Raw genomic sequence first — 11,117 nt, 5'->3', positions numbered from 1 at the left:
TTCAGGTTTGCTGTTGACGTTGTTGATGTACGGTAAGATTTTTCCCACCTGGATCATCTCTGACCTTTTCATAAAATTCTTTTAAGTAATCATACGAAGATGCCGTATTAATCATGGAGGCAGAGCCTGAGATGGTGCTGCTGCCTTCATTTGTTTTTGCCTCCATGCTTTGCATTTTGATGACACAAGCAGCAGTGCGACTCTGTGGTGGGTGGTGTTGCCAGATTGGGTGTTTGGGTCCCCCTACATATTAAGGCCTGTTTACGGTGTGTTTTAGCCGGGTTTTCGCCTGAAGGGCTCTATGGAAATCTGGCACTCTCTTGAACAAAGTTAAACTGTGAGAGAGCGTCGTTCACAAACGCCAGAATGAGCGCACTCAAAATAACGTTCACCAGGCAGAAATGCAGTGCGTTCAGTTCACATTCACCCAAAATATGAACGAGTTCATGAACGATCGTTCACTGAACTCTTCAGGCAACCATGGCGACTGTAGACATGTCAGTGCACGACTTTTGTCATTTTTGAAAAGAAAACGGCCCACTGCTGTTCTTTGTTCTTCTTTTAACGAAGAAATTTCATCAAGTTCTGATAAAACTGGCGCTTTAGCAGCACCCACGCTAATGTCTTCTACCATAACTGCACCAGCCTCTTCAGGCTGCTCGCTTACGTCACGACTCCGCCGCGCTCGAAAGTTCTGCCCCTCGTCGCTGATTGGTCCTGTCACCTTCTAACCGGACCCAAACGGTTCAGATGGGAGCTTTGCAAGATGGATTTGCCAGTGAGAAACATGGAAACGGGCGTGTCCATCTGCTTTGCAAGGTTAGTTTTAACACATATGAAGGTGAAAAGCTCTGGGCATAAGCCCCTTCCTCTGGGGGGCACTGGTGAGAGCTCTGAACATTTTGAATGAAGCCTCCAACTCTGAACATCCATCCTATCAGGTCACGTTGGATCCTTGTTTTGCATCTTAACAAGAAATCCATGATCCATGCAGTGATTTCTTGACTCCTCTGGATAAAAATGAGGTACTGGGGATGTGGGACGCCAAATCAGAACGTCACCCAGGGTGCCATGATGGCTGGATCTGGCCCTGGGTGAAACACCACTGCTGGGCTCAAAGATCTCAGTGGTTTTTGAGTACAAAAATTGGTTTTATTCTGTTGTTTTCCTCAATGCTGTTAGATTTCCTCTCCCCTTTGTTATGAAATCATTTTGACATCCTTTCTCTGACTGTCTGTGAAAATCGACTCAAATTCCTCCCCGCAGACTCCCATCAACCTTTAGGAAAGGTAATTTGGGAGGTAACCGCGCCCCCTGTTGCGCGTGAAGCGATAAAGGTAGGAAACATGGATGAGATCGTCTCCTCGGTGTCCTTGAATTTCACATTATAGCAGAGGGAAAGGGGAGCGAGCTCCGACAGCCACACAGCCCATTTCTCCCAGTATAATGTCATCTATCTCTCATTTACTTCCAGCCACCACTGCGCCTGTTTTCCCCTTTACGCTGAAACTTGAACTTGTGAAGCGGTGATAGTGTTGCGCACCACGGCTCTGACTCCCCCTCTGCTCCTCCTCCTCCTCCTCCTCCTGCAGCAGCACTAACTGAGCTGTAACGGGACACTTTGAGCGCACTAAGCCGTCACCAGCCTCCATCACTACTATGACCACAGTCTCTGCGCGCTTTTCACAGGCTGGGATGATGCAGACGCAGGAGACGCATTCTTGCTGTTTTACCACGCTGGGTTTGGGAACGATTAACAACCTGGGTTGTTGCTGAATGATCGGAGGGATTACAAGACAGCAGAGGGATTTCACACGGTTTGGAGCGGTGCTGAGGAGTAGGGGGATCCGGATGGTAAGCTGCACCTCATAAGTTGTGCCGATCTCTGCGGGGTTCCTGTTTGCATCTCTTATTCTTAGTCTCAAGTTTTGATGTTTTAACTCTACTTTAAGGGATGTTGGTGTATTTAAATGTTGCGAACATTTCAGCTTTGATGACAGACATTTGAGCGCAGTGTAGGTAGGTGGACCAGAAAGTTCAAACCAAATTGTTGCCGTTTTAAAACGGACTCATCCTGGACAGATGTGTGACTTTACCCTTTAAATAATATTCGACTTGACGCGTCCAATTATTGGACATCACCATGATACGATTTGCTAACGGGCTCTAATTACAAGCCCGTTGTGATTAAACGTAATTAAACAACCGCGCCAAACAGATCCGACACCTCGTGCGCGCGCTTTGGCAAGTTGATGAGACAGAAAGTGAGAGAGCAGCTGGATCCATACGAGGCGCACACCCCTCCACCCGCTCCTCCTGGCGAATGCAGTCACTGTTGACTTGCCCATGAATATAATATTAGCTCTCAGTGAAGGCTGAATACGCACGAGCCCGTCAAACTAACATGCTGATCTCATCAGACTGGAGGCAGGGATGTATACATTCACTGATTTATATCATACACGGACATATTATGATGGAACTTTAATTAAAGTTTGATGAGATTTAAAATAACTGTCTTAATATTTATCTAGCCTGCAGTAAAATCTATCATGTAGGGTCCATCCCTGATTTAGGATTTACAGTCATCTGATTGGACAATACTGGCTGTAGTTGCCTAAATTCCCATTTTCTCATTTAATGCATAAGAATGTAAAACATAATGAAACATCTGGACTTAGAAAAACAGTTTGTTCTGTGATAGGATGTGATCCATGGCTTTTCTCACTCATTCAGTCTTCACTACACATGCTCATTTACAAAGCAGATCCTCATTGCTTTAAGTGAAAAGAAAACCAGACTAACTGGGTGCAAAACTATGATTTAGTGATCTTTATTACACACAGAAACAACGATGATCAAATAATAAACACTTGTTAGGACATTGTAGGTCAATAAGCAACAAAGTGGCTACAACTTCAAAAATTAATGCTTAAAAAAAGGCTAGAATTTTAATTTATTTAAGTCTTATAAATCCCTCGATGCTATAATTTGAAGCACTGGTTTTCACGGTGCTAGGCAGGACTATTCTTGAGTTGGAGCAGATGATTTCAGGGAGAAGAAAACCAGAAAAGACATAGTTGTCCTAGCTAAGTCTGTCAATGTTAGAAGCAGAATAGAGGGATTTTTTGTGGAGATGTGCAGTATTACTAGTATGATATCAGTATTAGCTTAAAGTTCAATGTTGTGTAATGGTTTGGACCCGTGTTATTGGTTATTGGTGTTTTGAGAGCGCTGGAGGCAGTGAAGTTAGCCAGAAGTGCACAGTCACGTTTCTGCGGTTTCCACAATAGTCTTTATTACAAACTACACATCTGTTACATGTCCAAGAATGACGCCGAGCTTATTCTGGTGCAACACATTTAATTGTTGGAAAATCTGTTAATAATAGAAGAAAGTCCAGTTGAGATCAGAAGCTCTTTGCACAACTTTGCATATCTACTCCATAACCAGAAGTGAAAAACAGCAATACCATGACAGGTTTCTTTCACAAATCCAAACAAAAATACCATCAGTGCAAAATACTATCTGTATACCAGATACATTGTTAAAGATATCCTTCTTTGCTCTTGAAATTAATGAAAAATCTCTCTTATACTCATTAATGTAGAGGCAACGTAGCTTTAGTGTTCCTTTTCGTCAACTTAACATGTTCAGCTTATGAACTTGTCTTTTTAACCCTTTTAAAGCTCTACAAATATTTTACATGAATTAAAACTTTTAACTTTAGTCTTCTTAATAAAAGCTCATCAGTGTAAATAATCTCTCTGTCAGTTTACAGAGGATACGACAAAAGCACTTAGACATAAGACGGCATATGCTCTTATTTCCAAAAATCAAAAACTGTCCTCTCGATGTGCTTTTGGTAACACTAGCTTTATTAGCTGCTTAACTACTATTAGCATGCTAATCGTGGTTAGCGGATTAACATCAGCAGTATAAATCATCCCATCCATCCATTTTCAATACTGCTTATCCCGCTGGGGGTCGCGGGGTTGCTGGAGCCTATCCCAGCTGTCATCAAGAGTACCTGGATACAGCCGAGGACCTCCACTTCACACCAGGAGTCGGAAAATCACCGCCATATCTCATCTCCTAATACCAGAAGTCACTTGAACTGAACGTCTCCTTCACTGTTTTCTCCTTTTGTCGCCGCCATATGAATAGAGGCAAGTCAGCCACAAAAGGAATACAAGAGATGAAAGAAATGTGAGTTAGCGGGTAAGCACTGCAATAATGTTACATTAATTTTAATTAATCGATTTATGATGGAAATTCAAGTATCACTGAGCACAGACATGACATGCGACAGGAGACTGGCTGGCTGGCGGGATGTCGACGTCAGCTGCCATGTTGCCAGCGGCAAGTCTGCTTTGTCAGTCAACACAGTAGACAAGGATTGTGCAAGTTTTTCGTAAGTTTTCAGTCCAAGTGACTTCCGGTATTAGAAGATGAGATATGGCGGCGCTCTTCTGACTCCCAGTATGGAGTGGGGGTCCTTGGCTGCATCCAGGTCCCTCTCGCTGTCAGTGGGTGAGAGGCGGGGTACACCCTGGTCGCTGGCCAATCACAGGGCTGACATATAGAGACAGACAACGAGGCAAACTTCGCACAGAAAGGCCCTGACGGGGAGCGAACTGGGCTGTGCAGCCCAGTATAAATCAAATATGGCTTTATTTACTGGTAAAATGCCTGCATGTTAAACAACTTCAAGACTATCTATTTCCCCGCTCCTCTCTCCTTTGGTTTAAATGTCAGTATCAGTGTCAGTTCAAATGAGTTTGGTAAAACTGGCATACCAGACATCAGCAACAATCCAATATCATGCCAATATAATTTTTAGAGGGAGGAGATAGGCACACAGCCACAAGAAGGGCGAGTCAATGACAACATAAAGCTGTCATATTGAGACTGAGCACCAAAGTCAGATGACAAAGCCAGGGGAGTTTTTGCAGGAAGTTAAAGGAAATCTAGTCATTGCAAATAAAAGCAAGTGAAACATTTAGTTTTGCAAACTGTGATGAAAAGTAAATACCTTAGGCTGAATGTGGAGGATGATCTTCAGTCATTCACTTCCGCAGTGCAACCCTAAATCAACTGCTTTGACTCGCTGTTCTCATTAAACTAGAGGTGAGCACAATTAAAAGGCAATATTTGCAATATGTTAATTTCCTAAGCCAATAAACGAATCGCCTTCGGTGGAAGGATGTTCAAAAATATTAAGACAAAAATGTTAGAAATATTATCTAACTGTTTAGAGTGTTTGAATTTCCTTCTTTTAAATAACAAAAATAAGTGCAGGGAGACGTTATGAGTCTAATGAGTTTATTAATCAGGTTTAATTATGTGCTTTATCTTTTATGCTGCAGAGGAGTTTGATTCAAAGTATAAGTTAGTTCTATAGTTGCATTCGAAGTATTAATAAGTTGGTATTCATACTACAATAGGCCATGAGTCATGAGTAAACAGACAAATCTTTATCATATTAGACATTGTTCTCCTCCATGAAGCTAAACTGGGGTGATGTGTGGTTTAGCAGGTGCTCCACAGCAAGACTGGCAGATGAAAGAGGGTCTTTTGATCAAATTGTAAAATATTCATCTATTTAGTGTCACTCCTTCAACCTTCACATGCACCAAAACTCCAGACAAAAGGAAAACTTTCAGCCTCCAGCGATGTCCTTTCTCTCCTGTGTGGTTTTCGTCCCGTGGAGAACCAGATGTCGGTCTAAGCAGCGAACACCAGCGTGCGGCTAAAAACACCTTCCTCAATTAACTTTCCACCATGAAAAACCAGCCACATCCACAGGGAATACAAATCGATTAATAAATAGTTTATCACACGCTCCCCCCTCTGTGAGGTGGAAATGAAACCCCAGCATGGTGACAGAAGTGATTTATTGGTTCCTCCAGTACAGGATCGGATCCTCCTGGATCTGAATTAGTGACTCATGTTGGTGCGGACCAATGCTTCAAAGTGTCTGCACTGTCCACTTACACATTTAATAAGGCTGTGTTAGCTGTAGATACAGACCCAGCAGATCATCTCAACTGTGATGATAGCGTGATTTTATAAAGGCTGTAGTCAGCAGAATATGCAACCAAACTGTGACATCAGGGCTGTGAGTCACTGCTAGTCACCATGACGGATGACTGCTTTACTCTAGTTGTGCAGGGAGACCTGTATGTACACACAGAGGAGGTTTTAACTTTAGGCATGGCTGCACATAAAGGGGGTGAAGGGGGAAGCTTTATAGGGTATAACCAAATGGGGGGCCCATAAACACAAGGGTCATCCTAAATTTAAGCAGCATTGGACCAAAAATGTTATTTTTAACATAACTGCCAACATCAAAGTAACAAAAATACAGTTTTTAAAATGTGGTGCTGGTGATATTATACAATACTATCCACTGTAGGTTGGGATGATGATGTTGCGCAATGTTTAAGTGAGGTTTTTGTGGTTGTATTTGGAGTATGACTGCACAGTTGTCTTAGCAAAGCTTGCACATCTCAGTGAGTTGATCAATATTTAATAGTATTTGTAAGCCCAGTTAGTCAAAGTCAAATTCCTTGTATTTTTACACAAAGTTACCCTATAAAACTGATTCTGATTAAACAAAATCTCTTCTGCTGTATAAATTCATAGCACTCATTTTGAAGTGTTAGCAGTGTTAGCCTACTAGCATTCCTAAACTGATTATAATCTACAAAACAAAATAAACAGTAGGAACACAGTATGAAGCGCATAAACTCTCTGTTTTAAGATAATATCAACTAAATAAATCAATAAATACTGAGACATTTTTTTTTTTATTATTCATTCTATTTAAAGATTTTGCAAACTACTCACATGTTCTTTAAGATGCACAGAAAATCACAATGTGCCACATCATCGTACCGGTGTACAGCGGATCATATTATCTAACATCATTAGCAGACACCAGCCCTGAGCAGATCTGACAACCAAGCCCATCTGGTACTCAAACTGGGCCAGTTTAATTGTTGGAGATGGGCCAGTCCACATTTTTTTTTTTTTTTAGTCCCAATCCAGTTCTGATGCATCAGTACCAATAACCAATATAAAATCTGATATTAAAAACAAAAGAACAGAATTAATAATCTCATTGTTTTAGGTGGTATCATGTGTAATGTTACACAAAGCTCAAGTAAACTTTAAACTATATTTCCTATTCAAAGACCAAAATATAATTTAAAATGCATAAAACTTAACATTGTTCAAAACAAGGTTGTTATAGTTAACTACAACTAACTAAATAATTAAAACTAAAATTCAAAAATCATTTTAGTTAACTGAAACTAAATAAAAACTAAGCTTTACAAAAAAATGAAAACTAACTGTAGTGCACTTACAAAACTAAATCAAATCAAATAAAAATGGAGCCAAAATATCCTTGGTTTTAGTTTTTGACACAACCATACTGACTGGCACCTACACCCAAGTCTGGGGAGTGTAAAACTGCCTGATCTGATTGGTTAAGACTTCACATAGTGGTAGTTTTATGTCTGGAGTTGTATTCAAACATTATCATTAAGTAAATAAAATGATAAGTGAAGAGTAGCCTGTTTATATGTTTTTAAAAATGTATGACGCTCACTCAGCCTGACATCTATCTGTAAAAAACTAAAACTAATTAAAACTAAACTAAAATGAAGCATTTTTGCAAAATAAAAACCAAACTAAACAAACAAACCAGCAGTCAAAACTAATAAAAACTAAACTGAAATTGAAAAAAGAAAGTGAAAACGAAATAAAAATACAAACTAATGAAAAATCCCAAACTATTATAACCTTGATTCAAAATTAATGTATTCAAACTTTGTTCTGGCTTCACATAGAAACAGGAAATAGCAACTAAAGTAATTGTTTCAAAATTAATATTAGAAACTTCATTGCACTGTAAAAATAGTAGCAACAAGCACTGGGCACCTGCAGCAAACAGAATATTCAAAATAACTATGTAACACTAAAAATAGTAAATGTAAAAGTACCTACAAAAAAACTCTTTAAATAAGTAAAAATAATCAATGATTCAACTAAACAGGATTAACTAGGGACTATTGCAGCAGAAAGCAACAAATGTGAAGATTTTATACAACAAGCTGACAAAAGCAAACTGCTACTGAAAGCACCACATTTCCTGATGTGGGCGTTCACAATGGAAGCATTTGAGAAAAACAACTATGGACTTTTATTGTGAAGGACTTGTCAGCAGTACCACGTTAACTTAGCAGACCACTGTGTGTAGAGTCAACCATGCTGTCTGCAGCTTCTCCAACTTTGTTAAACGCCACAGCCTCCTTCTTTGAATCATGATGGACTTAAAATGAAGGAGCCCTGAGTTAAAACACCTTTAAAGAGCTTTTTGTGCTCTTGTAATTAGAGCCTGATCGATATGGGATTTTTGAGGCTGATGCCGATACAGATTTTGGGGGTTAAAAAAGCAGATATCCGATATATGAAATAAGAACATTAATATACACAGGATATATACTGTACATGAACACAAATTTGGACATGTGAATTAACAGTTGCATTTATCTTTGTTTATCTCACAAAGATGCAACTTAGACGATGTTAAAACACTGTAATACGCTCTCTAGAACTTATGTGAAAAAACTAGCATGCTCCCCTTGACGTTCCCTAACAGTGTGTTTCTGCGAGGTCGTTATTGTCATGGGGCACTAAAGTGTAATGTTATATTGTTTTATAAAGCCCCAGCTTACCATGGAGTAAAAAAAATATGCAGTTTCTCTCGCTGTTTCTCTGGTCTTATACATCTTTTCTGCTGTAGTCGATAGAGTCCGACTGCAGCTGAGAGGGACTGCTCTGCTGCGCGAGGACTTTGCTGCCTGTGAGTGCTTAGGGACGGGGAGGGGCCCAAGGCAGCACCCGCTGCTCACTGAGAAAGCAACAACGATACGTGCTTTCATGTCACAGTCTCCAAAACTCTCCAATAACACCAGAAAAAGTCTCTAGATTTGTCGCTAGTCGCTTTTTTGAAAAAGAGTTGCTAGAGGGGTCTGAAAACTCATTAAATATAGTGACAGAGTTGCTAAGTTGGCAACACTGAGTGGGGGAGAGCTGCTGCTGAACTCTGTGTGTGAGGGGGAGGGGCCAGGCACTCGGGCTGAGTTCAGCAGAGACACACAGGAGTAGGCAGACGGACAGGAATAGAGCAACAGGCGCAGAGCGCAGCAAAAAAGTTAATATATCGGCTACATATTGGCCGATGTTGTTTAATCTGTGATACGCTATAATCGGCGCTATTAATCGGCCCGCCGATCAATCAGTCAGGCTCTAGTTGTAATATGAGTCACTGCAGCTCGTAGTAAAGCTGCAGACTGTCTTTGACATTCCTCTGGAACTTGGCAGTCAATTTGGAGATGGTACTAGGTCTCACCCCAAATAATGCTACAACTTAGCTTTGCGGAACACCAGCTAGATCAAAGTAGCATGCCCGATTCTTGGAGCAGACGCCTACTGACCACTGTAGCAGGGTCCATGCTCACAGGTGCTGTCAATCAGGCACCTGACTGGGTACCAAAAGCTCAAAACAAGAGCAATAGCAAGAACGAAAAAAGTTTTATGAGACTGGCAGAGAAGATTTGGCACATTTTTCATGGGCAGAACCCATAGGAGTGGCACTCATATATACCAAAATAAACTGCATGGCAGAAGAGCAGATATTGCACCTCTAGCGAGTGTTTTTATTCTATTTTTATAACTTCCACCTGGCGTAGAGACATGCTAAAATATTTAGGGTTCTTTTCTAAGAGGCAATGAGTAAGTGCTGTTAGGTATTTCTATTTCTGCTGTGGTATGTCCCGAAGTCTTCCTCTTTGTTACCTGCAAAGAGGTGCTTCACGCTTATACTTAAGGATAGCTATGAAGAAGGGGCTCATGAATCTTTGCCAGAGGCCTCCAAATTACTAACACCACCCCTGCTTACACATGTATTTAGAAAAGTCTGGATTTGCCCTTGAGGATTCTGGCTTACCTGAATTGCAATGCCAAGTTTAGAAAATCTATTACAGCTTTTAATTCACAACAAAAGCTGGCAGAAGAAAAGCGTGGGGCAGCCACCCAAATATAAGTCAGCTTTATTGTTAGTGGCTGGATACAAGGAGCAGCAGAACAATGAGTCCCAGAGGATGATCCAGCTGTTTCAGCCTCAGACTCCTTCTTTCATCATTTGCCACCTGGACCTAAATTGTTCCCACCTTCAGCTTTCCCGGAGTGGCATTTATCTCTAAAGGTTGTGGAGCTCATTGAACACGCAACTATCCGTCACTGCTAAAATGTGTACCCTTTTCACCACTCACATACAGTTTGATGCGTCATATCAGCAGAAGCACACGTGATTTAAGTGCTGGCCTTTATTCAGCCTTTATTTAGTACTTCATCACTCTTTTGCTTCTCCTGCTATGATGGCCAAAAAACAGTCAAAACTGTTGGAAGTGAAGACGTCTCCAAGTTTCCACTGCTTGTGTTTTTGACACCCACATGAAGGAATGAGTCTGCAGCAGAAAATAAATTCAAACTGAAGGTTAGATGAAGCAAGTAAGGACAAATAATGTGATTATAGAAGCCTGTAGAAATTAACGGTAACTATTTAAGGCTCAGCAGCAGTTCTGGGCAGCCGCATCAGGAAACTGAGCCAAAAAGTTTTAGGGTGATAGTATAGCCAAGAAAAACATTTTGGACCCTGCGCTTCAGTGTCTGTTGCTGGGATTGCTGCCCATCCACAACAGCCAATAACTCATTCTTAGTGTGAATAACACCACAGACCTGACTGTTCTTTCTGCTGTTAATTCTCAAATTCTCCAAGTAAACCAACCAGGCTCTTCTTAATGGGTGTTAACTAGAGTGTGAAGTCCTCTGCTATCTGTTCAAGTCCTGCAGCAGCCACAGTGACCGGCTCATTCAGCAGCAGAGCCAAAGTGTCTGTCTTTCTTCTTTATTACCGAGGGAAGTTAAAGAGGGATGTGAAGCCTACAGCTCTGCAGAGTCACTGAGGTGTACTCTCTGATCCCCTCTTACTCATTCTGTATTCTGACCATCCTTCCCTATTCTCTTTCCAATCATTGCTCTGT

General features: G+C 41.0%; 1 protein-coding gene across 1 annotated transcript in view; it reads left to right on the top strand.

Annotated features, from left to right (window-relative positions):
* Positions 1-1,645: 1,645 nt before the first annotated feature.
* kcng4a (potassium voltage-gated channel, subfamily G, member 4a) overlaps positions 1,646-11,117 on the top strand; it is an 84,370-nt gene continuing 74,898 nt past the window's right edge. The window contains exon 1 of the mRNA XM_041796117.1: positions 1,646-1,854. The gene's annotated coding sequence lies outside the window, so the exon portion shown is untranslated. The remainder of the gene's footprint in view (positions 1,855-11,117) is intronic.

This window comes from Cheilinus undulatus, linkage group 9 (assembly GCF_018320785.1).
Source record: "Cheilinus undulatus linkage group 9, ASM1832078v1, whole genome shotgun sequence".
Classification (NCBI taxonomy): Eukaryota; Metazoa; Chordata; class Actinopteri; order Labriformes; family Labridae; genus Cheilinus; species Cheilinus undulatus.
The sequence above is the reverse complement of the archived record's forward strand: the minus strand, read 5'-3'. Positions and strand labels throughout refer to the sequence as shown.